Source organism: Grammomys surdaster, unplaced genomic scaffold, assembly GCF_004785775.1.
Source record: "Grammomys surdaster isolate TR1022 unplaced genomic scaffold, NIH_TR_1.0 125372, whole genome shotgun sequence".
NCBI lineage: Eukaryota > Metazoa > Chordata > Mammalia > Rodentia > Muridae > Grammomys > Grammomys surdaster.
This window is the reverse complement of record NW_021620244.1, coordinates 772,244-797,543: the sequence shown is the minus strand read 5'-3', so window position 1 is coordinate 797,543 and position 25,300 is coordinate 772,244. Positions and strand designations below refer to the sequence as shown.

The 25,300-nt window shown below is 39.4% G+C and overlaps 1 pseudogene; it reads left to right on the top strand.

Moving 5' to 3' along the window:
- Positions 1-6,869: 6,869 nt before the first annotated feature.
- Positions 6,870-7,461, top strand: LOC114637719 (annotated as a pseudogene).
- The last annotated feature ends 17,839 nt before the right edge of the window (positions 7,462-25,300 follow it).

Genomic DNA, 25,300 nt, shown 5'->3' with positions numbered 1-25,300 from the left:
GTAGAGGACTTTAAGAAGGATATAAATCACTCCCTCAAAGAAATACAGGAGGACATATGTAAACAGGTAGAAGTCCTTAAAGAGGAAACACAAAAATCCCTTAAAGAAATACAGGAAGATACAACCAAATAGGTAAACGAATTGAACAAAACCATTCAGAATCTAAAGACAGAAATAGAAACCATAAAGAAATCACAAAGAGAAGCAACTCTGGAGATAGAACACCTAGGAAAGAGATCAGGAGTCATAGATGCAAGCATCACCAACAGAATACAAGAGATAGAAGAGAGAATCTCAGGCATAGAAGATGCCATAGAAAACATTGACACAACAGTCAAAGAAAACACAAAAAGAAAAAAAGCTCCTAACTCAAAATATTCAAGAAATCCAGGATGCAATGAAAAGACCAAACCTAATAATAATAGGTATAGAATAGAGTGAAAATTCCAAACTCAAATGGCCAGCAAACATCTTCAACAAAATTATAGAAGAAAACTTCCCTAGCCTAAAGAGAAGATGCCCATGAACATACAAGAAGCCTACAGAACATTAAACAGATGGGACCAGAAAAGAAAGTCACATAATAATTAATACATAATAATTAAAACATCAAATGCACATAACAAAGAAAGAGAAAATAGTAGAGGAAAAAGTCAAGTAACATATAAATGGAGACTCATTAGAATTACACCAGACTTCTCAACATAAACTCTAAAAGCCAGATCTTGGGCAGATGTCACACAGACCCAAAATGCCAGCCCAGGCTACTATATCCAGCAAAAATCTCAATTACCGCAGAGGGATAAAGCAAGATATTCCATGACAAAACCAAATTTAAATAATATCTTTCCACTAATCCAACCCTACAGAAGACTCCAATACAAGGAAAACTCCAATACAAGGAGAGAAACTACACCCAAGAAAAAGCAAAAAAATTAATCTCACAACAAACTTAAGAGAGCCACACAGGCATTATTCCACCTTTAACAACAAAAATAACAGGAAGCAACAATCATTGGTCCTTAATGTCTCTCAACATCATTGGACTCAATTCCCCAATAAAAAGACATAGACTAACAGGCTGGATACATAAACTGGACCCAGCATTTTGCTGCCTACAGGAAACACACCTCAGTGACAAAGACAGAAACTACCTCAAACTAAAAGGCTGGAAATAAATTTTCTAGGCAAATGGTCCCAAGAATCTAGCTGAAGTAGCAATTCTAGTATCCAATAATACAAACTTTCAACCAAAAGTTATCAAAGAAGATGGAGACACTACATACTCATCAAAGGAAATGTCCACCAAGAGGAACTCTCAATTCTGTACATCTATGCCTCAAATGCAAGGGCACCAACATTTGTAAAAGAAATATTACTGAAGCTCAAAGCATACATTGAACCTCACACTATAATATTAGGAGAATTTAACACCCCATTCTCACCAATGGACAGATCAAGGAAACAGAAATTAAACAGAGACATAGTGAAAAACTAACAGAAGTTATGAACCAAATGGACTTAACAGATATCTACAGAATATTCACCCAAAAAGAAAAGAATATACCTTCTTCTCAGCATCTTCTCCAAAACTGACCACATAATCAGTCAGAAAACAAGCCTCAATCAATATAAGAAGATTGAAATAATCCCATGCATCCTTTCAGATCACCACTGACTAAGGCTGGCTTTCAACAACAACAAAAATAACAGAAAGCCCACATACACATGGAAGCTGAACAACTATTGACTCAATGATAATTCAATGATAATTCAGTCAGGGAAGAAATAAAGAAAGAAATTAAAGGCTTTTTAGAATTTAATAAAAGTGAAGGCACAACATACCAAAACTTATGGGACACAATGAAAGCAGTACTAAGAGGAATCTCATAGCTCTGAGTACTTCAATAAAGAAATTGAAGAGAGCATACACTAGCAGCATAACAGCATACCTGAAAGGTCTAGAATAAAAAGAAGCAATTATACCCAAGAAGAATAGTTGGCAGGAAATAACCAAACTCAGGGCTTTAATCAACCAAGTAGAAACAAAGACAACCATACCAAAAAAATCAACAAAACTAGGAGCTGGTTTTTTGAGAAAATCAACAAGATAGATAAACCCTCAGACAGACTAACCAGAGGGCATAGAAATAGTATCCAAATTAACAAAATCAGAAATGAAAATGGAGACATAACAACAAAAACTGAAGAAATTAAAAAATTATCAGATCCTACTACAAAAGCCTATGCTCAACAAAACTGGAAATTTTAGATGAAATTGATGACCTTCTAGACAGATACCAGGTACCAAAATAAATCAAGATCAGACAAACCATATAAATAGTCCAATAACCCCTAAAGAAATAGCAACAGTCATTAAAAATCTCCCAACCAAAAAATCCCCGGGACCAGATGGTTTTAGTGCAGAATTGTACCTTCCAAGAAGACCTAATACTAATTTTCTTCAAATTATTCCACAAAATAGAAACAGAAGGAGCACTACCCAATTCATTCTATGAAGCCACAATTACACTCACACCTAAACCACACAAAGACTCAACAAAGAAAGAGAACTTCAGACCAATTTCCCTTATGAATATGACAGAAAAATACTCAATAAAATTCTAGCAAATCAAATCCAAGAACACATCCACCATGATCAAGTAGGCTTCATCTCAAGAATGCAGGGACTCAAAATATGGAAAGTCATCAATGTAATCCACTATATAAACAAAGTATAAGAAAAAAGCCACATGATCATCTCATTAGATTCTGAAAAAGCTTTTGACAAAATACAACACCCTTTTATGCTAAACGTCTTGGAGAGATCAGGAATTTAAGGTCCATAACTAAATATAATAAAAGCAATATATGGCAAGTCAGTAGCCATCATCTAACTAAATGGAGAGAAACTTGAAGCACTCCCACTAAAATCAGGGACAAGACAAGGCTGTTCACTCTCCCCCTATGTATTCAATATAGTACTTTAGGTTTTAGTCAGAGCAATTAGGCAACAAAAGGAGATCACAGAGATACAAATTGGAAAGTAGAAAGTCAAGGTATCACTATTTGTGGCTGATATGATAGTATACATAAGTGACCCTCAAAATTCCACCAGAGAACTCCTACACCTGATAAACAAGTTCAGCAAAGTGGCTGGAAAAAAAATTAACTCAAACAAATCTGTAGCCTTCCTCTACTCAAAGGATAATTGGGCTGATATTTAGGGGAATGACATCCTTTACAATAGTAACAAATAATAGATATTTTAGTGTGATGCTATCCTGTAGGAGGAGCTAAGGTGGGAGGAGTTAGGAGAGGAAGAGGAAAAGGAAGAGGAGGAGCTTGAGAGAGCAGAGATGTAGGAGGATGGAGAACCACACAGGTATGGAGAACAGTCTTGGGGAACAACTTATAATTAAGTCAGCTTTCAGGATACAACTCTCTTTGTATAGGCATCTTGTTATTAATCATTACCAAACATATAAAGCCTGTCATTAATCTATAAGAATTAGAGTCTCATTCTCTTACTCAGATTGCATGGATAGTCGAATGGCCTGGGCAATGCTCTGGCTTGCGGAGACAGTGTGGAAGATTTGCAGAGCCATCTCCCTTGCTAGTGTCTTATGGGTGGCAGGGCTGGTGTTTCTGGCTGGTCATTTCTAGCTGCTGCTAGCTGCTGTGCGCACATAGCCTTTGGCCACAGAACATGGAGCTGAGCTAGGCAGAGCCACCACAGCTTAGATAGTTGGATGAACCAGGGATCACATTAAGTAATTACTACAACACTATCCAAGCAAGTGAAAGATGTGTATGACAAGAACTTCAAGTTTTTCAAGAAAGAAATTGAAGAAGACCTCAGAAGATGGAAAGATCTCCCATGCTCACAAGACTAAATAATAAAAATGTCCAACTTATCAAAATCAATCTACTGATTCATGCAATTCTCATCAAAATTCAAACTCAATTCTTCACAGACATAGGAAGGGCAATTCTGAAATTTATCTGGAATAACAAAAAATCAGGCTAGCACAAAACGTTCTCTGTGGATTGCTGTCTATATGCAGGTGAGGACAGACAAAAGATAAGACTAGAGCCTGTGACTGGGCAGTGGAAAAAGAAGGCAGGCTAAGAATTTTAGAGACAGGACAGAGGGGGATGGAGAAGACAGAGGACAGAGAAGGAGGAAGAGGTTAAATCAGATCCATGTAGCTTGAAATAGTCACAAGTAACTATTCACAGTATGAATATCATAGAAGCAATAGAATAATATAGGACAGTTTGTTCAATATAGGTGGGCTGCTTTTATCAATTGGCTCTGAGTTCATTGTGTAGACATTTTGTGAGTTGAGAATTTATTTTTATAAATCTGACTGATAAATTACAAGCCTCTAGAGTTTTGGTTTCACTGGGGTACAGGGATTTGTGACAGCTAACCACAAGCAGCAGATGATTGAGAATGTGTGCTGGTTCTGTGGCAAGAGAACAATAGGAAGTTCGGCAGACCAGGAAGTTCCCTGGACTGCAGCATGAGGTTAACCATGGGGGCAGGGAGATGATAGTGTGGATTGTTTGTTTTTTAATATTACATGCAACAATTCTCAACAATAAAAGAACTTTTGGGGGAATCACCATCTCTGACCTAAAGTTGTAATACAGAGCAATAGTGATAAAAACAGCATGATATTGGTACAGAGACAGGCAAGTAGATCAATGGAAAAGAATTGAAGACCCAAAAATGAATCCACACACCTTTGGTCACCTTTGATCTTTGACAAAAAAACTAAAACCATCCAGTGAAAAAAAAGACAGCACTTTCAACAAATGTTAGTGGTTGAACTGGCAGTTGGCATGCAGAAGAATGCAAATTGATCCATTCTTATCTCCTTGTACAAAGCTCAAGTCTAAGTGGTTAAAGGACCTCCACATAAAACCAGATACACTGAAACTGATAGAAGAGAAAGTGGGAAAGAACCTCGAACACATTGGCACAGGGGAAAATTTCCTGAACAGAACATCAGTGGTTTATGTTCTAAGGTCAAGAATTGACAAATGGGACCTCATAAGATTGAAAAGCTTCTGTAAGGCAAAAGACACTGTCAACAGGACAGAATGGCAACCCATAGATTGGGAAAAGATCTTTATCAACTCTACATCCAATAGAGGGCTAACATCCAAAATATACACAGAACTCAAGAAGTTAGACTCCAGAGAATCAAATAACCCTATTAAAAATGGGGTACAGAGCTAAGCAGAGAATTCTCAGCTGAGGAGTCTTAAATGTCTGAGAAGCACTTAAAGAAATGTTCAACATATTTAGTTATCAGGGAAATGCTAATCAAAACAACCCGGAGATTCCACCTTACACCAGTCAGAATGGCTAAAATCAAAATCTGAGATGACAGCAGATGCTGGTGAGGATGTGGAAAAAGGCTCCTTCATTGTTGGTAGAATTGCAAGCTGGTACAACCACTCTGAAAAATAAGTCTGGCAGTTTCTCAGAAAATTGGAAATAGTTCTACCTGAGGAGCTAGCTATACTGGACATATATCTAAAAGATGCTCCAACATATAATAAGGACACATGCTCCTCTATATTCATAGTAGCCTTATTTATAACAGCCAGAAGCTGGAAAGAACCCAGATGTCCCTCAACAGAAGAATGGATACAGACAATGTGGTACATTTACACAATGGAGTATTACTTGTCTGTTAAACAATGACTTCATGAAATTCACAGACAAATGGAAGGAGCTAGAAAACATCATCCTAAATGAGGTAACCAAGTCACGAAAGAACACACATGGTATGTACTCACTGATAAGTGGATAGTAGCCAAAAACAAGCTCAGAAAACCCATAATACAACTCAAGAATGAACTCATAATGAATCCCAAGAAAGAAGACTACACCAAAGTGTAGATGCTATAGTCCTACTCAGAAGAGAGAAGAAAATAATCTTGGGAAGTAGAGGGAGAGAGGGATCTGGGAGGGAGAGAGGAGGGGAAAAGAAAAAGGGGGGGCAGTTCAGATATGGGAGGAGATGGGGAGAATTTGAAAAGAAGAGAATAGCAATGAGTGAGGGGGAACAAGGGGTAGCCACTGGAAAGTCCCAGATGACAGGGGCCTAAGAAGTTCCCAGGACCCAATAGGGAGGATATTAGAGAGAACCTGTAGAGACCATATCCAGTAGATAGAATCCTTGGTTGAGGGATGGGGCCACCCACCTACATCAAAAGTATTAATCCAGAATTTCTCCTGTCAAAAGGAAATGCAGGGCAAAGAGTGGAGCAGAGACTGAAGGAAAGGCCATCTACAGACTGCCCCAGCTAGAGATCCATCCCATCTGCAGACACCAAACCCGCACACTATTGCTGATCCTTGCTGACAGTAGCCTGCTATAGCTGTTTCCTGAGAGGCTCTGCCAGAGCCTGACCAAGACTGATGCTGATGCACACAGCCAACTATAGGACTGAGCTCAGGGACTCTAATGAAGAAGTTAGGGCAAAGACTAAAGGACCTGAAGGGGTTAGCAACCCCATAGGAAGAACAACAATATAAACCAACCAGACCCCCCAAACCTCCTAGGGATTAAACCACTAATCAAAGAGTACACATAGGGGGACCCATGGCTCCAGCTCAATATGTAGCAGAGGATGGCCTTGTCGAACATCAATATAAGGGGAGCCCCTTGGTCCTGTGGAGGCTCACTGACCCAGGGTAGGGGAATGCTAGGGCACTGAGGCAGGAGTGGTTGGGCTGGTGGCCGAGCACCCTCATAGAGGCAGGGGGAGGGGACAGAGGTTTTGTGGAGGGGAAACTGGAAAGGGGGAGAACATTTGAAGTGTCAGTAAATGATACTACAGTCAGGATGGCTGAAGGTGATCCCAAGAAACCAAAGGGAAAGATGTCTGCTTACCCCTTCTTCGTGCAGACATGCAGGGAAGAACATAAGAGGAAAAATCCAGGGGTTCCAGTCAATTTGGGGGAGTTTCCCAAGAAGAGCTCTGAGAGGTGAAAGACAATGTCTAGCAAGAGAAATCAAAGTATGATGAAATGGCAAAGGCAGATAACGTATATTATGATCAGGAGATGAGAAAATATGGGCCAGCTAAAGGAAGCAAGAATAAGAAGGACCTAAATGCTCCAAAAGACTTCAGTCTGGATTTTTCTTATTCTGCTCCGAATTCCGCCCCAACATCAAATCCAAAAACCCTGGCATTTCCAGTGGAGACGTGGCCAAAAAAGCTGGGTGAGTTGTGGAATAGCTTAAGTGACAGTGAAAGCAGCCTTACATTACCAAGGTAGCAAAGCTGAAGGAGAAGTATGAGAAGGATGTTGCTAACTCTAAGTCTAAAGGGAAGTTTGATGGTGCCAAAGGTCCTGCTAAAGTTGCCTGGAAAAATGTGGAAGAGGAAGAGGGGGAGGAAGAGGAGGAGGAGGAGAAGGAGGAGGAGGAGGAGGAGGAGGAGGAGGAGGAGGAGGAGGAGGAATAAAACTCTGTCTCCTTGTGAATACCTTAGAGTAGGAGAGCGCTGTGATTGACACATCTCTTATTTGAGTCATGTCTATTGCCCTTGTTGGGTTTAGTTACAAAATTTGGTCACAATCATATTGTAGTTTCTCAAAGTGTCAGTGATTTACATAAAGTGGCTGTGGGTGTCTGGAGCGTCCTGAAACTGGATCAAAGTTGTACATAGCTCCAAACATTTTAAAAATGAAAAGGCACTCTCGAGTCCTCCTCAGTGCACTTTGCTGTTGGAGTGACACGACATTTGAAGATATTTCTGACATTTTGTTCTCAACTTGTAAGGTAGTGTTAAATATATGGTTATTGGCTAGAAATCCTGAGTTTTCAACTGTACATATCTATAGTTTGTAAAGAGAACAAAACAACCCAGACATATTTTTGATGTTCCTTGTTTGGTGTGGAGGGGAATATGCCTTTTAGAGGCAGCCGTAGCTCAGGCTGGACCTGTTGGTATTGTGGTGAGCTTCAGGCTGTATTGTTTTTTGTATATAGTGTCATAGCATTCTGCTGACATCTTTAGTTGTGGAAAAGTGGGGAGGGGTCAGCTGGCATGAGAAGTGTTTGGAGTTTTTTTTCTTTGGTTAAGTGCAGTAGATTTTAAATTTTTTAAAGAAACTGTAGAACTCTTCATTGTCAACAAAGCAAAGAACTACTGCATCAATGGAAGTTCGAGAATCCTCTGTACCTAAATGCAACTTGCAACACTCTGTTATTTTTTTTGTATGTTTGAAGTGCTAAACTGTTTTTGAAGTTAAATAAATAGTATTACATTTTAAAAAAAGAAAATGTCAATAAATAAAATAATCAATAAAAAATCTTTCAGAAAGAAAAACTAAAACAAACCTTAATAAATAATATTGCATTTTCAGGAACTGACTCTAATTGGATTTTTTTCCAGCTGACCTTCAGAAAGTAATCATATTCATCCATGTCAACCCTTAAGAAGCTATTCATGGTTCTGCTCAACATATGGCCAACTGCTGTCTTCATTAGTTATTCTCTCTGACATGGCTATGTGGTAAGAGATGCTGTTTGGATCAAGTGTGTAAATAAATTTAAAATTCTTCCCCTTCGCCATGCATAACAGATGACAACATGTTACTCAGGCCTTTGTTTTTTGGTTTCCTTTTCCTCATTGAACAGCATCAATAATACTCAAGGGTTTGTCTGGCATCCAGGTTTTGGTTTATCATCTTAAATATTATTATATCAACAGGCAACATTGTCATGCTTATTTTGTGCTAGAGCATTTATTTATATATTTATATTTACTTATTTATGTCAATCAATTTAATTATTATAATAATCCATGTGAGGTAGATACATTTATTTTGATTTTTAAGATGATAAAACTGAAACACAAAGAAATGAAGTAAGAGCTGAACCCAGTAAATCTGTCTTTACGGTCTTTGCTGCATAGGTTGCCCGGTATGTTTTTAAAGACTCTATGAAATGAATAGACCTTGCAGCAATCTGTAAGATTCTAAAGCCAAAACTGGAGAGTTTACAGTGAGTTTGTATATACAACAGTTATAACTGATATGGAAGGATGTAAGACAGGATTAACATGTTATAGAAATCATTTTCTTGTGACTTCTAAACAGTTATTAGTAAACAACTGGAACTTTGGGGTTACAGAACATTCCAGAAGAAATTAGGTGATAGAAAACTGAACTATTGCATCAGTATTTAGTCACTTGAGAAAGTGACTAAAGATGTCAAGAATTTCAAAGTCAAGTATTAATTTGAGTCAGATGTCTGATGCTGGAAAAACCAGATGCAAGGTTTGTAATTTGTGATAATGATGAGGAACCCAACTAAATAAGAACCCAACTAGGTTTTGTCTGGCCCCCTGCTAGACAAAGGGTTATCTGGAGCCTCTGGATTCCATCTCCTGGTGAAATAGGAAGGCTCTGAGAGTGCAACTGTTCAATGAACAGAGCTGAGACAAGGGGTGGCTTGTTAAGGGTATGGCCAACAGGAGGAAGCCTCTTGACTTAATACTTCTGAGTGGTCTTGAGACTTCCAGATGAAATCTGACTTGAAGAAAGAGGTAGTCGTGTTTGCATTCCTACAAAATAAAATTGAGCATAAGCCAGATGCATGATGAAGAAAGGAAAAGACATTTACTGCCTCTGTCCCTTATTACATGTTTCTTCTAATTGCTCTTCTCTACAAATTACTTTATTAAGCTAACATTAAATAACATTACATAAAATGACAAAGGTGTGATAGCCTCAGAGATTCAAGAAGAGGTAAAGAGTCAGAATGAGGAGAGGAAGAGTTTATGATCAAAATATGTTATATACATCAATAAAAATGTCATGATTAAGCCACCCTCTTTGGTAACATGTATGTTCAAAACAGTTTAAGGAATCATAGAGTCATACACTAGCCAAGGTAGCTGTGTTTGAGTATCTCTAGTAAAGGCTGAGATAGTCCTTTCTGCCATCTGGATTTAGCATAAAGGTTGTTCACTGGAAGACAGCAGTTTAAGTCTCACCTTTCCTTCAAGAAATGTAATATGTGGGAAGAGCTAAATTTCTCATGACCAGGATTTGAAGGGTAGAAGCATCCATGCAATGGCTCTGGAGGAACCTGAGAGTTGTCACAGGAAGCCTAACCTTAACCTCTACATGCCCTAATCTGGTAAAGGTTGCCCACCTGTTTCATCACTACCCATCCATTGTATTCACAGAGCTCCACTTTGCTGCTAGTAAATCTAGGGACAGAATTCTTTGGTGTGGCAGTGTCCTTGACACCAGTGTTTAGAAGTAGCCCTGTTCGCTACTTAGTATGTTAGTTGCAGTTGCAGGAACTCCTTTTCATTTCCTGTGTCCCCAGCCATGTCTGGTTATTACAATTGAAACTATTTTCATTTGTGGATGTTGTCAAAGTCTTTGGGGTTTTGACTATGATTGACAGTGTCCTCTAACTAATAAACATGATGTTGGAAACTTCATGTTGACCAAGTATTATTGGATGTGCTTCCATACCAATATTGCCACCAACACTGTTGACCTCCAAGCTTGAAAATGTCGGCAAAGCCTGTATACCTTGAGGCTCTTACCAGATGAACTTTTTATCATCTTTATCTAAAATTGGAAAGATTTTACAGGTCATCAACATCCTCATGTTGTAAGCAAGAAAATTGAGTCTCAAGAACAGGAATGCCCAAGGTCACAGATCTAAAGGCTAGATTCAAATTTTTACTCTCTACTTTTTGCCAAGTATCAGGGCTATGTAGAAAGATGTTAGCCTAATGCAGATATCCTGAGGAGTGTATTAACTCAGGTTTAATGTAACCATTTCCATGTACTGCCCTAATATGTCTCCTTTCTTCACATAAACAACTTTGTTAAAACAAAACAAAAATAAAACCTAAAAAATACTTTCATTCAGGGATTACTTACAAACTGTTTTCACTGGTGTGTATGTATATGTGTGTATGTTTGTGTGTGCATGTGCATATATGTGTGTCTGTGTGTGTGAGCACATGCATGTATAGGCATGTGTGTATACATGTGTGTGTCTGAGTTTGTGTGCATGTGTGCACAGGTATGTGTGTACCTCTGTGTGTGTGCATGTGTGTATTTATGTGTGTCTGTGTCACTGTGTGCATATGTGTATGTATGTGTGTGTTTGTGTGTGTCAGTGAGTAAGAGAGTAGTAGCGTTAGTAGTAGTAGTAGTAGCAGTAGTAGTAGCAGTTGAGTTACTTTCTACCTCCAACTTGCACACCTTGCTTTTTTATCTGGAAAAACATAAACTTTTCTTAACAAAGTTGGTCTGTCAAAATTCTAATCAAACTAGAATGCCTAGAAACATTCATGGATTTTGAAGCATTTTGGAGATGTGTGTATGTGTGTGTGTGTGTGTGTGTGTGTGTGTGTGTGTGTGTTGTGGTAGTTAGTTAACTGCTTTGTGTTCCTGGTGGGTTGTGCTTTCAGCCACCTACCAGAGCCTCTGGATTCACAAATGCAACAAAGGTATGCACATCAGTTAATTTTGATATACCATGACTAGCTTAATGGTTTGGCATTTCTAATCATCCCCAGTGGTAGCAATCATTTTCCTCTGATATTCCTGAGTTAGCATCTTTTAAAATCTATATTTCATCTCTGCTACCCCAGACAATTGGGAAGTGGCCTGTGTGGCTTTTATGTCTGGTACTTCTTCTTCCCCATCAAGACAATCTCTCCTTGTCTTCCCTTCCAGTTCCTAGCCCACAGAAATTCAAAGGTCTCCCTCAGTCTAGCCATTGGCTATTGGCTCATTGTTGATCTATCAAAATCCAATTGGTGACAAAAACCTTGTGTGTTTGGACATACAGATTACTGATTTTGGGGGTTGGATTTATTCAAAGCATTAGAACTCATCCTCAACACGAGTGTGTGTGCCTATGTCTATGTGTGCATTCAGGTGAGTATTTAGGGCTGAGTGTATGGTGTGGTAATTGAAGTCCTAGCAGGAGCCTGCTTTTTTGCTTTCCCCTTCTAGCACAAGTTAATAGGCAACTACTTTTGAATCCCCCAGTGCTTAGATAGCAGAGATGCTTTTTAGTTTAACACAGTACTGGGGTTTTTAAGTTTGGGTTTACAGGAAACATTTCCATGAGGACAATGAACTTGAGGAAATTGCTTGATCTCATAAGTGGTACTATGCTTACTCCTTGCTCATGCCCAGGTGTTCAGTCTCAGGTTTAATAACAATTTTTGAATGAAGTTGTAATTATTATGGGATACAAATAGTGCAAATTTTAGAGATACAAGTGCCCATAAAGGTCATGAAGTTCAATTGTCTAATCTTACAATTGAAGAAGGGTCCAATTCTGGTTTATTGACTTATCTCTAGAAGGCACAGGATAAAACCAGGGCCCCCACAGCACACCAGTAGCCCTTCCCATGGACAATATTGCTTTTTTCCCCCCCTTTCTGCAGCCTTCTTCTGACCTTGCTTTTTTTCAGGCTCCTAGATAAGGCACAGGGCATGAAACACTCAAAACTGTGTCTCGTTTTCCAGTTTTATTTTTAAGCCAGTGTCTTTGATGTACATTAACTGGACTGCCTTAACAGACCCTATCCTACTGATAGATGTTCTCCAACAGACCTTTATTTAATTCCCTCTTTGTTAGGAGCCTCGTTCTTTCTAGCTAGTTATTGGACATTACCCTCTCATGCTGCTCCTATTTCTTAATTACTTTATTAATTCTAATCACTTAAATTGATCTCTTTGACATTTTAAATCTGACTCGCAAAGGAAGTACATCTAATATTCATCAGTAATGCTAGCAAACTCACTGCCTTATTATTTCCATTATGCTGACTGATATCAGTAAGAGCCAGATGTGACTGTTTAACTGAACTGGCCTTTATTTTAATCATAATTAGAATATCTTTTTAGCCTTTCCTGCTTCCTTAGACACATAGGAGACTTATCAGTTCCTTTCCACCTTGCTTTTGACTTTTCATCTTATAACAGTTTTGTAGTAATCTTTATTTGTAATTCAAAGTAACTATGGAGAAAAACAATGAAAGTGAATTTCATTTCATTGAGTTTTTTTTTTCTGTAACCTTGGACCTTATTGGCTTGATGCCTGGTTTAAAAAAAAAATTAAGTCAAGTTTGAGACATTTTTTTTTGTTTTCTTTATGACAAAGCACACCATGTGAACTGTACCTTTCTTCTCAGGTCTTACTTAACTTTTATTAGGCAATAAGAGCAAATAGGTTCTCACATATCTGCTGGACAATATTCAATACACTCTTTTCTGTTGTTGTATTATAAATGATTGATTGGTAGGAAATTAGAGCCAATGACTTGGATCTCTCTTTTTTTTAATGAGAAAATGAGTTAGTGTGTGTGTAGATCTGAATGAAGATAGCCCCCATTTCATATTGAATCACTCACCAGCCCTCAAGCCTCCCATGTGATTTTTTTTTAGTTCATATCTTTTCTCAAATATCTCTTTCTTTTCGACTTTATTCCCACGTAACTTCATTTGTTAAATACTCTTTTGTCCAATAACTAGCTAGAAAGAAGGAGGCTCCTAACAAAGAGGGAATACTGTGAAGACACAGGGTGGACAACTGCTTTTTCTGGGGAGTCTTCCTGAGTCCTTTTACCCATCTTGTCATTCCCACTCTGTACACCCCCTCCCTGACACAGTTGTTTCTGCTGACTGCTGTTTTGGGGGGCATTATTTGAGCATAAGGGTTTGCATCATTACCTGTTCATCTCCAGTTTCTACTGTACTGGCTACCTCATGTTAGATTTTCAGTGAACATTAATGTAGCAGTCACATGACCTTCTGAGATGCTTTCGACTTCTATGGTTTACAATTTTGCACTAATAGTAAATTTCACATTGATTCAAATGTAAGAGGCTAGTTCTTGCCCAATCAACCCTTCTCTCAGTCTGTCCTCCTACAGTCTCTGCCCTATCTTGAGAACAGTTCAAGCAGGCTGAAAACAGCTCTCATCTTGTACAACATGAACAGTAAAGCACATAATCTGAAGTCTTGTAATATAATGAATGGGCAAGTTGATGATTTGGGAGCAAACTAATATTGCTTTAAATTTATATTGTTCCTTATTCCAGGTTTGACTTGGGGTAAAGTTAGTTGACTTGAAAATTGTGGGATGTTGAACCATGAGAGGAAGCCTGTTAAGGCTGAGTTATAGCTTGAACCCCCAGAGATCCAGAAGGGACAGTAGGAGCTTTGCTTGCTCCTAACTTTGGGTTCCTGTAATGTAGCCACATGCCCCCGATAGAGAGAACTGTGACCATCAGTCACTTAGAGGCTGTACCCACAAGTCCCTTCTCGTGTAGATGAGGCATCTTAGGCCAAGCCAATAGGAAATATCTGCTGTCAGACCTAACCCACCCCAAAACTGTATATAAGATCCTATCCAGAAGAAATAGGTGTGTGTGAGAATTACTCTGTTGTCTGAGAGCATCTGTCACAAGAGCTGTAACACTGCCTGGGAAGAGAAAGTTCTTCCAAAGTATTCTCCACCAGAAGCTCCCCTGCACTTCACTTACCAGCCCTCCTCCAGCTCAGCACAGCCAGTGTAATGTCTTGGAGCAGCAGCAGCTCTAGCAGCAGCAGCAGGTGAGATGAAGATGGTAGAGGTACTTCCCCTCCCTGATCATATACTTTCCCCTTCATTTTAACCCTTTTATCAGGTAGGGCCAGAGATCTCCAGGGATAGCCTCTGGTATACAGACTGACAAAAAGCCCCAGAATTTTATTAATAATACCAGACCCCACCCTTTTTTGGTTACAATTAAATAAATAAATAAATAAATATCTATTCATATACAATGTATGTATACTATATTATATATACATATATGTATATATATTTATATACACATATACATAAATGTAATAAATGGTACTTGTTTTGGTCATGCTTCTCTTACATTAATCTCTAGAAGGCATAGGCAGGATTTCTGTGCATTTACTGCCTTCTGTAACCAAGGGATTCTTGCTTCAAAATTAAGTACACAGCTCCTTGCCCAATCCACAGAGCACAGAAAAATTTAAAAATTATATTTATTTATCTAATTTGTAAGGAGGGACATGCCATTATGAGTGTGTATGTTGGTCAAAGGACAACTTACAGATGTTAAGTTTTCTCCTTTCACCATATGAATCCAAGAGCTTGAACTGACATCAGGCACTTTGCCCAATGAGGCATCTTCCAAGCCCAGAACACAGAGAAAAAGGAACCATTCTCTTAGTTCCTCTAAGAATGATAATCTAATTCCATTCTTTACCTAGGAGAAATGTAAACTCTATATAAAAGGTTGTCTCATGACAACTGAAAACAATAGTATAATCTCATATTCTGGTTCATCTGGCAAGATAGAACTGCAGTTCTTAAACCAGGGACAACATTTTCATTAGAAATAAGATCATCTTGTACTGGTACAAAATAAAAGAGAAGATTTTATTTCTATAGATTTCCTGACTGTGTTTCATATCTAAGGTGGAAGAAACAATTTTACATTGGAAATAACATTGAATTAGAGGTCAGATTGCCTCATTAGCTTACCCTGAGATAACTTAGGGCAGTCCTTATCCACAAAGAGCTTCTGATTCCTGGATGAGAATAAAACCTGTGGTGTTGACTTCAAGTATTTTCACAGTATTAAGTGACAACCCATATGTGGAGGTTATTGACAAGTTACACAGGCTACAGAAACCTAAGGTGTTACAGGGTAGAATTTCTGCTTTACTACCATGCACCTCTATAACCAGCATGCTCTTATGGCTCAATTGGACCATAGTAAGGACACTTACTTAAATGTATAAACTTTGTGTATTCTTTTTGTATGTTTTGTTGCTATGTTTCTGGATTTTCCTTCCTGTTTGCCTGTACTATTTAAACACTTAGTTTTGTGGTCTCAGCTACTATAACTGTTCTTTAAAAACAGAAAGTTAAAATTTCATGGCATACATCAACTCATTCAGGCTATTTTCAAGCTCCAAGACAATAAGGTATTTTTCAGATGCCCAGAGAGTTTTGTAGTGCTCATGACACAATTAGCTTTAGATTTATCTGTTAGAGGCATAAAAACAAGTTTTGTCTTTCTCCTCCTTTCTTCTCTTCTTCCTTACTTTCTTTTCTTATTCATTATTTGTTTTTTTTCCTTTCTCATTTCAATGCACACTAGGTGTAGAATTGGGTCTCTATTAGCTCTAAATTCCCCTTTCTATTTAGTATTCATGCATCCTATCATTCAGACTAACAGAAACTGAGGTCAGCCAGTGACCACACAAGAGAGGTCATGCATTATCATATCAGTCTTTCCTATCAGTGGGTTCACTGATAGAAAAAAATTGCAGGACCTTCAACAGCATCCAAAACCTTCTCCCCTATGACCTGAGTTGGATTTTATAAGACCTGACCTTCATTTCCAGCCAAACAGTCCTGTTCTCAGTACTCTCCAGATAGGCATCTCCTGTTTCATTAACCTGGGTCTCCAGTCTCCATTTCTCTTACCTTTCCTCTCACATCACAGTAAAAAGAAAAAACAGCAACAAACAAACAAACAAAATTAAAATCCATCTGTCACCCAAAAGCTATGTCCAACTGATAACTTCTCTGAAAAGAAAAAAGTAGTTTTTTCTAACATATTCTCACTGGGTATACAAACCAAGCACAGGCCCCATGCCCAGCAGTCGATGGCCAACACAAAGTGAGAGGTAATCTTCTCTCATAATATTTTATTTCAGATGTTTCTTTCCTTCCTTCTTTCTTTCCTTCCTTCTTTCCTTCATTCCCTCCTTCCTTCCTTCCTTCTTTCCTTCCTTCCGTCTTTCCTTCCTTCCTTCCTTCTTTCTTTTTTTCTTTCTTCCTCCCTCCCTTCTCCCCTCCCTCCATCTCTCTCCCTCCCTCCCTTCCTTTCTCTCTCTCTCTCTCTCTCTCTCTCTCTCTCTCTCTCTCTCTCTCTTTCTTTCTCCCTACAAGCACTTTGCTTTATATTGTAGATGTTGATTGTGTGTTTATGGGATTTCTGTATGTGCAAATGATTGAGCCTGTGTTTGTATGTGTTTCTTGTGCTTTTTCTTTGGCCTTTTTTTTCTGTTCATTTGTTTTGCTCTACTTGGGTTTTTATCATATTTTATTATTCTTATTCTTTTTTCTTTTAAAAAAGATGTCTGTTTTCTATTGAGATGAAGGAAGAAAGGGTGTGGATTTAGGTAAGTGGGTAAGAGCTGGGAAGAGCTGGTGGAGGCGAACTGTACTCAATATATTCTATGCAAAAAAAAATCTATTTTCAATTAAAAGAGGAGAATTGTGTTCATGCAGGTAGAGGCTGTCCACTTCACTGTTCACCCCAACTGGGTATCGGCTCCCTACTCAGTTTCCCTGGGCACTGCCACTAGAAACAGCAAAGTCAGAGCTGAACAGCACTGCATTGCTGCTCTGCAGAAGCAGAGCCCAGCAGCACTAGCAGGTATGTCACACTCTGTTGCCAGGCCTGGTATTTTAGGTTCCTGTAAAAGTTATTGTCCTTGGACTAGTCAATTGTTGGCCATTCCTTCAATCTCTGCTTCATCTTTATCCCTGCACATCTTGTAGGCAGGGCAAACTTTGAATCAATGGTTTTGTGGGTAGATGGGTGTCCCCCTCCCTCCTCTGGAAGTTCTATCTGGCAAAAGAAGGTGGCCACTTTAGGCTCCATTTCCTGAGCTAGTACTGGTCTCAGGTGGCACAACTTAAGACCCATCCTATGGGAGAGAACCAGCCCTTGGTATTATTAGTCATATTCTGCTATGCTTGCAGACAGGAGCCTAGCACAACTGCCATCTGAGAGGATTCACTCAGCAGTTGATTTAAACAGATGAAGAGACCTACATTAACCTACATTAAATATTAGACAGAACTCAGGGAGTCTTGTAGAAGAGTTGGGGGAATCATTGAGGGAGCTAGAGGTGTTAAGGACACCATGAGAAGACCTACAGAGCCAACTAACCTGGGCCCATGGGAGTTCAGAGACTGAAACACCAGCCAAAGAGCATTCAGTTCCTGGACCTAGACCCATGCATATGTAGCAGATGTGCAGCTTGATCTTCATGAGCCCAACCCCCAAATTAGAGTGAGGGTTTACCCTGACTGTGCTGCCTACCTATGAATCCTGTTCCTATAACTGGACTGCCTTGTCTGGCCTCAGTGGGAAAGATGCTTTTATTCCTGATGAGACTTAATGTGCCAAGGGAAGTTGGTACTCAGTGGTGGTGGGGTTCCCCTCTCTGAGGAGAAGGGGAGGGAGAAATGGGGAAGGCAAAGGGAGGGTAGGACTTGGAGGAGAAGAGGGAAGAAAGATGCACTCAGGATGTAAAATGAATAAATAAATTAATGAAAAAAAAAGAGTTAGTATCATGATCCAACAACTTCAAAGATGCAGCCACTGGCATTGTGACTTTAACTGCAGGCAAATAATTCTGCTGGTTATTTGTCACTGCCCACTTGTTTAAAGAATTCTCTCTATTAGATCAACCTGCCAGAATATTATAAGAATATTTTGTATTCTAATATATTTTATACACTAATATATTATATATGATAAATATTCTGATAATTATCAGAATAACACGTCAATGTCTCTATTATCAGTCTTTATGCAAATTAGGCTCTGTATAGAAATTTGTGAAGCTTCTGAAAGAAATGTAATTTTTTTTGCATGACTTAAGATATGTCCTGGAATTTGAACATTTCTATATTTTTGACATAGTTTTATTCATAAAGAATGATCTGAACTTGACAGTGAATAAACCATTCTTTGTCTTGTCCTCCAGAGCCTTGATGATTTCTGCCAAAGAATGGTGAGTCACAGATACCTTATCATGCCAAAGTGGTTAGGACATCTGCTGTATGATATATATTAGGCTAAGCTATATGAAGCTGCTGCTATTTAACCGTCTTGTTTCTGAGGATGTCAGTTCTCCTTCGTTAAGAACTACCTAGATTTGAAGATTTGAACAGATGAGAGGCTCTTCCCAAGGCTCCTTTCCCCAGTTCTGTGCTAACAAGGAAGTAGGGGCTCAGTGTACAAAATGGCCATGCTGATTCTCCAAGGGATTTTACTAATGAATAAATATTCTAGTTTTAGAATTTTCTTCATGTTCTAAAGATTGAACCTGGGGCCTCTGCACATCCGTCAAGCACTCTCCTACTGAGATACATCTCCAGCCCAGGTTTGAGTTTTCAGTTGGCACATCTCATCAGCATATCACTTCATATTTGCTTCTCAGCCCATCTCCAGTCACTGTTCAGGGTTTTGAACTCTGTACCTAAAGAGGGCCATCAAAATCATCATTTTCAGAAGCCTCTGTCTATCAACAAATGATGTCAGTCACTCTATAAATGTTTCCTTATGGTATGTTTCCTTAAGGGGTTTTCTTTTAATCAAAGCTAATTGAAACAAACTGCATTGAGAGTTATACAGATCTAGTTGTTGAGCATTCAAGATTTTTATGACTTCATAAAACAAAGGCAATATGTCTTGCATCTTTTATACAGGGACCCAGTTTTCTGTGGAAATGGATCTTTCTTAAGCATATGAGTATCCTATAGTGAATGTGGGCAACGGCGAAGAACTCAGGTGTACTCAGCAACACTAAAAAAATTTCAAGAACAGCAATTTCTTTTTTTTTATTGGATGTTTTATTTACATTTCATATGCTGTCCCCTTACCCCATCCACCACCCATCCAGGAACCCTCTATTCCCTCACCCCCACTCCTTCTTCTCTGTGGATATAAACCCTTGCCTACCCCCTCCCACCTCCCCACCCTCAAAATTCCCACCCCCTGGGGCATCCAGCCTTCACAAAGTCAAGGATCTCCTCTTCCACCTATGTCAAGCAGGGCCCTCCACTCTTACATATTCAGCTGAAGCCCTGTATCCCTCCCTAAGTGCTCCCAGGCTGGTGGTTTAGACCCTGAGAGCTGTGGTTGGTTGGTATTGTTGCTCTCCTCATGGGGCCACAAACCCTTTCAGCTCCAATGACCTTCACTCTAACTCCTCCATTGGGAACCCCATTATCAGTTCAATGGCTAGTTGTGAGCATCTGCCTCTGAATATGTCAGACTCTTGAAGACCTCTGAGGAGACATCCATATCAGGCTCTTATCAGCATGCACTTCCTGACTTCTACATCAGCATCTACCTTTGGTGACTGCACATGAGATGGATACTCAGGTGGAATGGTCTTCAGACGGCCTCTCCTTCAGTTTCTGTCCCTCACTTTGTCTCCATATTTGCTCCCTTGAGTACTTTGTTGCTCCTTCTAAGAAGGACCGAATCACCCCCACTTGGTCTTCCTTCTTTATGAGCTTCATGTGGCCTGTGAGTTACATCTTGGGCATTTCAAGGTTCTAGGCTAATATCCAATAATCAGTGAGTGAATACCACATGTGTTCTTTTGTGATTGGCTTACTTCACTCAGGATGATAATTTCTAGTTCCATCCATTTACCTAGGAAACTCTCGAATTCATTGTTTTTAATAGCTGAGTAATACTCCTTTGTGTAAATATACCACAGTTTTTGAATCCATTCCTCAGTTGAAGGACATCTGGGTTCTTTCCAGCTCCTGGCTATTATAAATAAGGCTGCTATGAACATAGTTGAGCACATGTCCTTGTTATATGTTTGAGCATCTTCTGGATATATGCCCAGGAGTGGTATAGCTGGATCCTCAGGTAATGCTATGTCCAATTTTATGAGGAATCACCACACTGATTTCCAAAGTGGTTGCATCATCTTGCAGTCCCACCAACAATGGAGAAGTGTTCCTCTTTCTCCACACCCTCACCAGCATCTACTATCACCTGAGTTTTTAATCTTAGCCATTCTGACTGGTGTGAGATGGAATCTCAGGGTTGTTTTGATTTGCATTTCCCTGATGACTAAGGATACTGAACATTTCTTTAGGTGCTTCTCGGCCATTCGAGTTTCCTCCATTGAAAATTCTTTGTTAAGCTCTATACCCCATTTTTTAATAGAGTTATTTGGTTGTCTGGAGTCTCATTTCTTGAGTTCTTTGTATGTATTGGATATTAGCCCTCTGTCAGATGTAGGATTGGTAAAGATCTTTTCCCAATTTGTTGGTTGTCATTTTGTCCTATTGACAGTGTCCTTTGCCTTACAGAAACTTTGCAATTTTATGAAGTCCCATTTGTCAATTCTTGATCTTAGAGCATATGCCATTGGTGTTCTGTTCAGGAACTTTTCCCCTGTGCCCAAATATTCGAGGCTCTTCCCCACCTTCTCTTCTATTAGTTTCAGTGTATCTGGTTTTATGTGGAGGTCCTTTAACCACTTAGACTTGAGCTTTGTACAAGTAGATAAGAATGGATCAATTTTCATTCTTCTACAAGTTGTCTTCCAGTTGAACCAGCACCATTTTTTGAAAATGCTGTCCTTTTTCCACTGGATAGTTTTAGCTCCTTTGTCAAAGATCAAGTGCCCATAGGTGTGTGGGTTCATTTCTGGGTCTTCAATTCTATTCCATTGATCTTCCTGCCTGTCTCTGTACCAATACCAAGTAGTTTTTATCACTATTGCTCTGTAGTACAGCTTGAGGTCAGGGATGGTGATTCCTCCAGAAGTTCTTTTATTGTTGAGAATAGTTTTCGCTCTCCTGGGTTTTTTGTTATTCCATATGAATTTGAGAATTTCCTTTTCTAACTCAGTGAAGAATTGAGTTGGGATTTTAATGGGGATTGCATTGAACCTGTAGATTGCTTTTGGCAAGATGGCCATTTTTATTATATTAATCCTGCCAATCCATGAGCATGGGAGATTTTTCCATCTTCTGAGATCCTCTTCGATTTCTTTCTTCAGGGACTTGAAGTTCTTGTCATACAGGTCTCTCACTTGCTTGGTTAGATTCACACCAAGGTATTTTATATTATTTCCGACTATTGTGAAGGGTGTCATTTCCCTTATTTCTTTTTCAGTCAAGAACAGCAATTTCTACACCCATCTTTCAATCAGTCCAATTCACACCTTCTGAAATTCTGGCTATACCATAACAAAACAATAGGAAGTAGCCTTACAAGTTTTCTAGAACAATGATTACAGACACTTGGAAATCATTGTAAGAGTTATGGACTCCTTCCTTACAATATAAAATTGTGTGTTTAACATGTTCCACATTTTGCATCTGAGCTTACTAGTTTTATTTTAGGAAAAAAAAACTGTATAGAACCTGTAGACTTTCAGTTGAGGAACCATTCAGAATTCTACTCCCTGGCTTCACAGTGGAAAACTAGGAGTTGAAGAGACTTGCACCAGGCTATAAAATGTCTAACAGAGAAAAAGAGGGCTCAACCAAGTTCAGATTATTATAGTTCCAGTTTTATTTTCTGTTCTTTTGAGAGTTGTGTGCCCTATGTTCTCTTTGTATGTAGGATCCTTAGAAATAAAATAACAGAGAAGATAGAGTTGATAGAGGAATATTATGTGCCCCTATTTCTAAGTTAACTATAGGAATAGCAGTAGATGAATCTATTCAGCTGAGGGATAGAGCTCTTTAACACACATTGCCAAACAAATCCTTGCAAGTTTCCATAGATTAACCTGTCCCTGCTTTCTTGTGACTTTATTCTCCTGGTCTGGTACTGGTCACCTTTTGCAGGAAGCTAGTTGAATGAAAGATCAGAGTTCAAGGTAGTGGTTTCATTGACAACATTAAATATTTACTGAGTCTTAAGTTTTATCCTGGCAGTGAACCAGGTTACTGTCCTTGCCTGGTGGGTTTGTAGCAGAAATGTCACTGCCTTGGAAGATGTTTTGAATACAGAGGTTAAAACCTCATCTAACTGGATTTATGTCTTCAGTCTTAAACAATGAAGTGGTGATGAGGGAAGAAAGGAGTAAGATGGGACAGAGTGTTTTTCTTTTATGTCACACTGTCAACAGTGCAGAGGGTCCAGCAGTCTCTTTGTTAATCCTTCTGTGGAAGGTCTTAGTCTGAAAAGGGAGCCCTTGCCGTCACCTCATCAGTGGTTTGGTGAATGATCTGAACCTGAAGGATCTTCTAGATGTAAAGAGAAACCTTGAACAGGATCTGGAGAGTACAAGCAGAAGATCAACATGAATCTTTCACAAGCCAACCAAACAGCAGCCCTCAGAAGTTCACACACTATAGAATCCATGTTTTGTATGGTATCATATAGTTCAGCCTTCTTTTTCCCCTTTCTCTTCATACTGTCAGTGAGGCAGCACTTACTCTGCAGCTGACATCACACTTTCTTATGAATGTGCTGGGCAATGTTCCCAGGTAGATTGCTATTGCATATAACTTTTGATAATTTTGCTTGAATATTATTTAAATTGATGCACATCTTTTTTTCTTTTCTCCAGCATATATACATTATTTAATCATAAATGGACAACTGTCAGTCATAGAGGAGGATAAAATAAGCATACAATTAGAAAATCATTGTGTACTCTTAAAATCATTTTACATACAGAGTATGCATGCCTTCTCCTGAGAGTCTCTGGTGTTAGAGATCCTGAGAACTGAGATGTGAGCTCAAGCTTGGGGCAGTGCAACAACATGGAAACTAAGAAATGCCCCAAATCCAGTCCCAGATCCTGCTGGTGAGGTATATCTGCTGAGGCTGGTATTTGCAATGAATGGAATCTCATCTTTCAGTTTTGTTGCTGGGATAAAACACTCTGACCAAGAACAACATTTGGTGAGAAAATTTGTTTGGCTTTCAATTCCAGATCAGAGTGTATCAAAGCAGGAACTTGAAGGTAGATGTGCTTGTAATTCCACATAGTGCTACTTCTGACCATGAGCCTCACTTACACCCAAAGAACGTGAGACACAGTATTTTTCCATGCTGTGGATCATGGAAGATGTGGATTAATGGCTGACAGACAGTCTTCCGCTAAGCTGGTTTAGGATCACGTTTCCCACAGTTGGCAGGACTCTCCTAAATCAATTAACAATGAAGGTAATTTCTTACAAGCATGCCCATGGGCCAACCTCATCTAGGCAATTCCTCAGTTGAAATTTGTTTCCAACATAATTCTAGGTTGTATCAGGTCGACGGCTAAAGGTAACCAGAAAAATGAAGAACCAGTTGTTCATGCTCTTCTCGCATACAGCCCTGTCACCTGGCTTGGTGGTCATCTACTTTCATTGCAGCAAGATTATTTCCTTGTGGCCACTATCATGTGGTATGTTAATTCCTTCTTTGGTTTCAATTTGTGCTTTATTCATTTTTTTCTTTTTTTTATATTGAAAATTTTATTTACATTTCAGATGTCATCCTCTTCCCCCATCTCCCCCACCCCCATCCAGAACCCCCATTACATCACCCCTCCTCCTGCTTCTATGAGGATGTGCCCCCACCCACTCCCACCTCCCCAGCCTTAATTCCTTCATGGGACCAAGGATCTCCTCTCCCACCTATGCCCAACAGGGCCATCCTCCCTTACATATACGGCTGGAGCCATGGGTCCCTCCCTGTGTGCTCCCAGGCTGGTAGTTTAGACCCTGGGAGCTCTGGATGGTTTGTGTTGTTGCTCTCCTCATGGAGCTGCAAACCCTTTTGGCTCCTTCAGTCTTTACTCTAACTTGTTCGTTGGGAACCACATGATCAGTTAAATGGTTAGCGCTTAGCATCTGCCTCTGAATATGTCAAGCTCTGGCAGACCTCTAAGGACACAGCCATATCAGGCTCCTGTCAGCATGCACTTCCTGACATCTACATCAGCATCTACCTTTGGTGACTGCACATGGGATGGAACCCAGGTGGAATGGTCCTCAGATGGCCCCTCCTTCAGTTTCTGCTACACACTTTGTCTCCATATTTGCTCCCTTGAGTATTTTGTTACTCCTTCTAAGAAGAACCGAAGCACCCACACTTGGTCTTCCTTCTTCAAGAGCTTCATGTGGTCTATGAGATTCCACAGTTGAGAATTCTTTGTTTAGCTCTATACCCCATTTTTTAATATGGCTATTTGGTTGTGTTCTGTCTAATTTATTGAGTTCTTTGTATACATTGGATATTAGCCCTCTATCAGATGTGGGATTGGTAAAGATCTTTTCCCAATCTGTTGGCTGCCATTTTGTCCTACTGACAGTGTCCTTTGCCTTACAGAAACTTTGCAATTTTATGACGTCCCATTTGTCAATTCTTGATCTTAGAGCATAAGCCATTGTTGTTCTGTTCAGGAAACTTTCCCCTGTGCCCAAGTATTCGAGGCTCTTCCCCACCTTCTCTTCTATTAGTT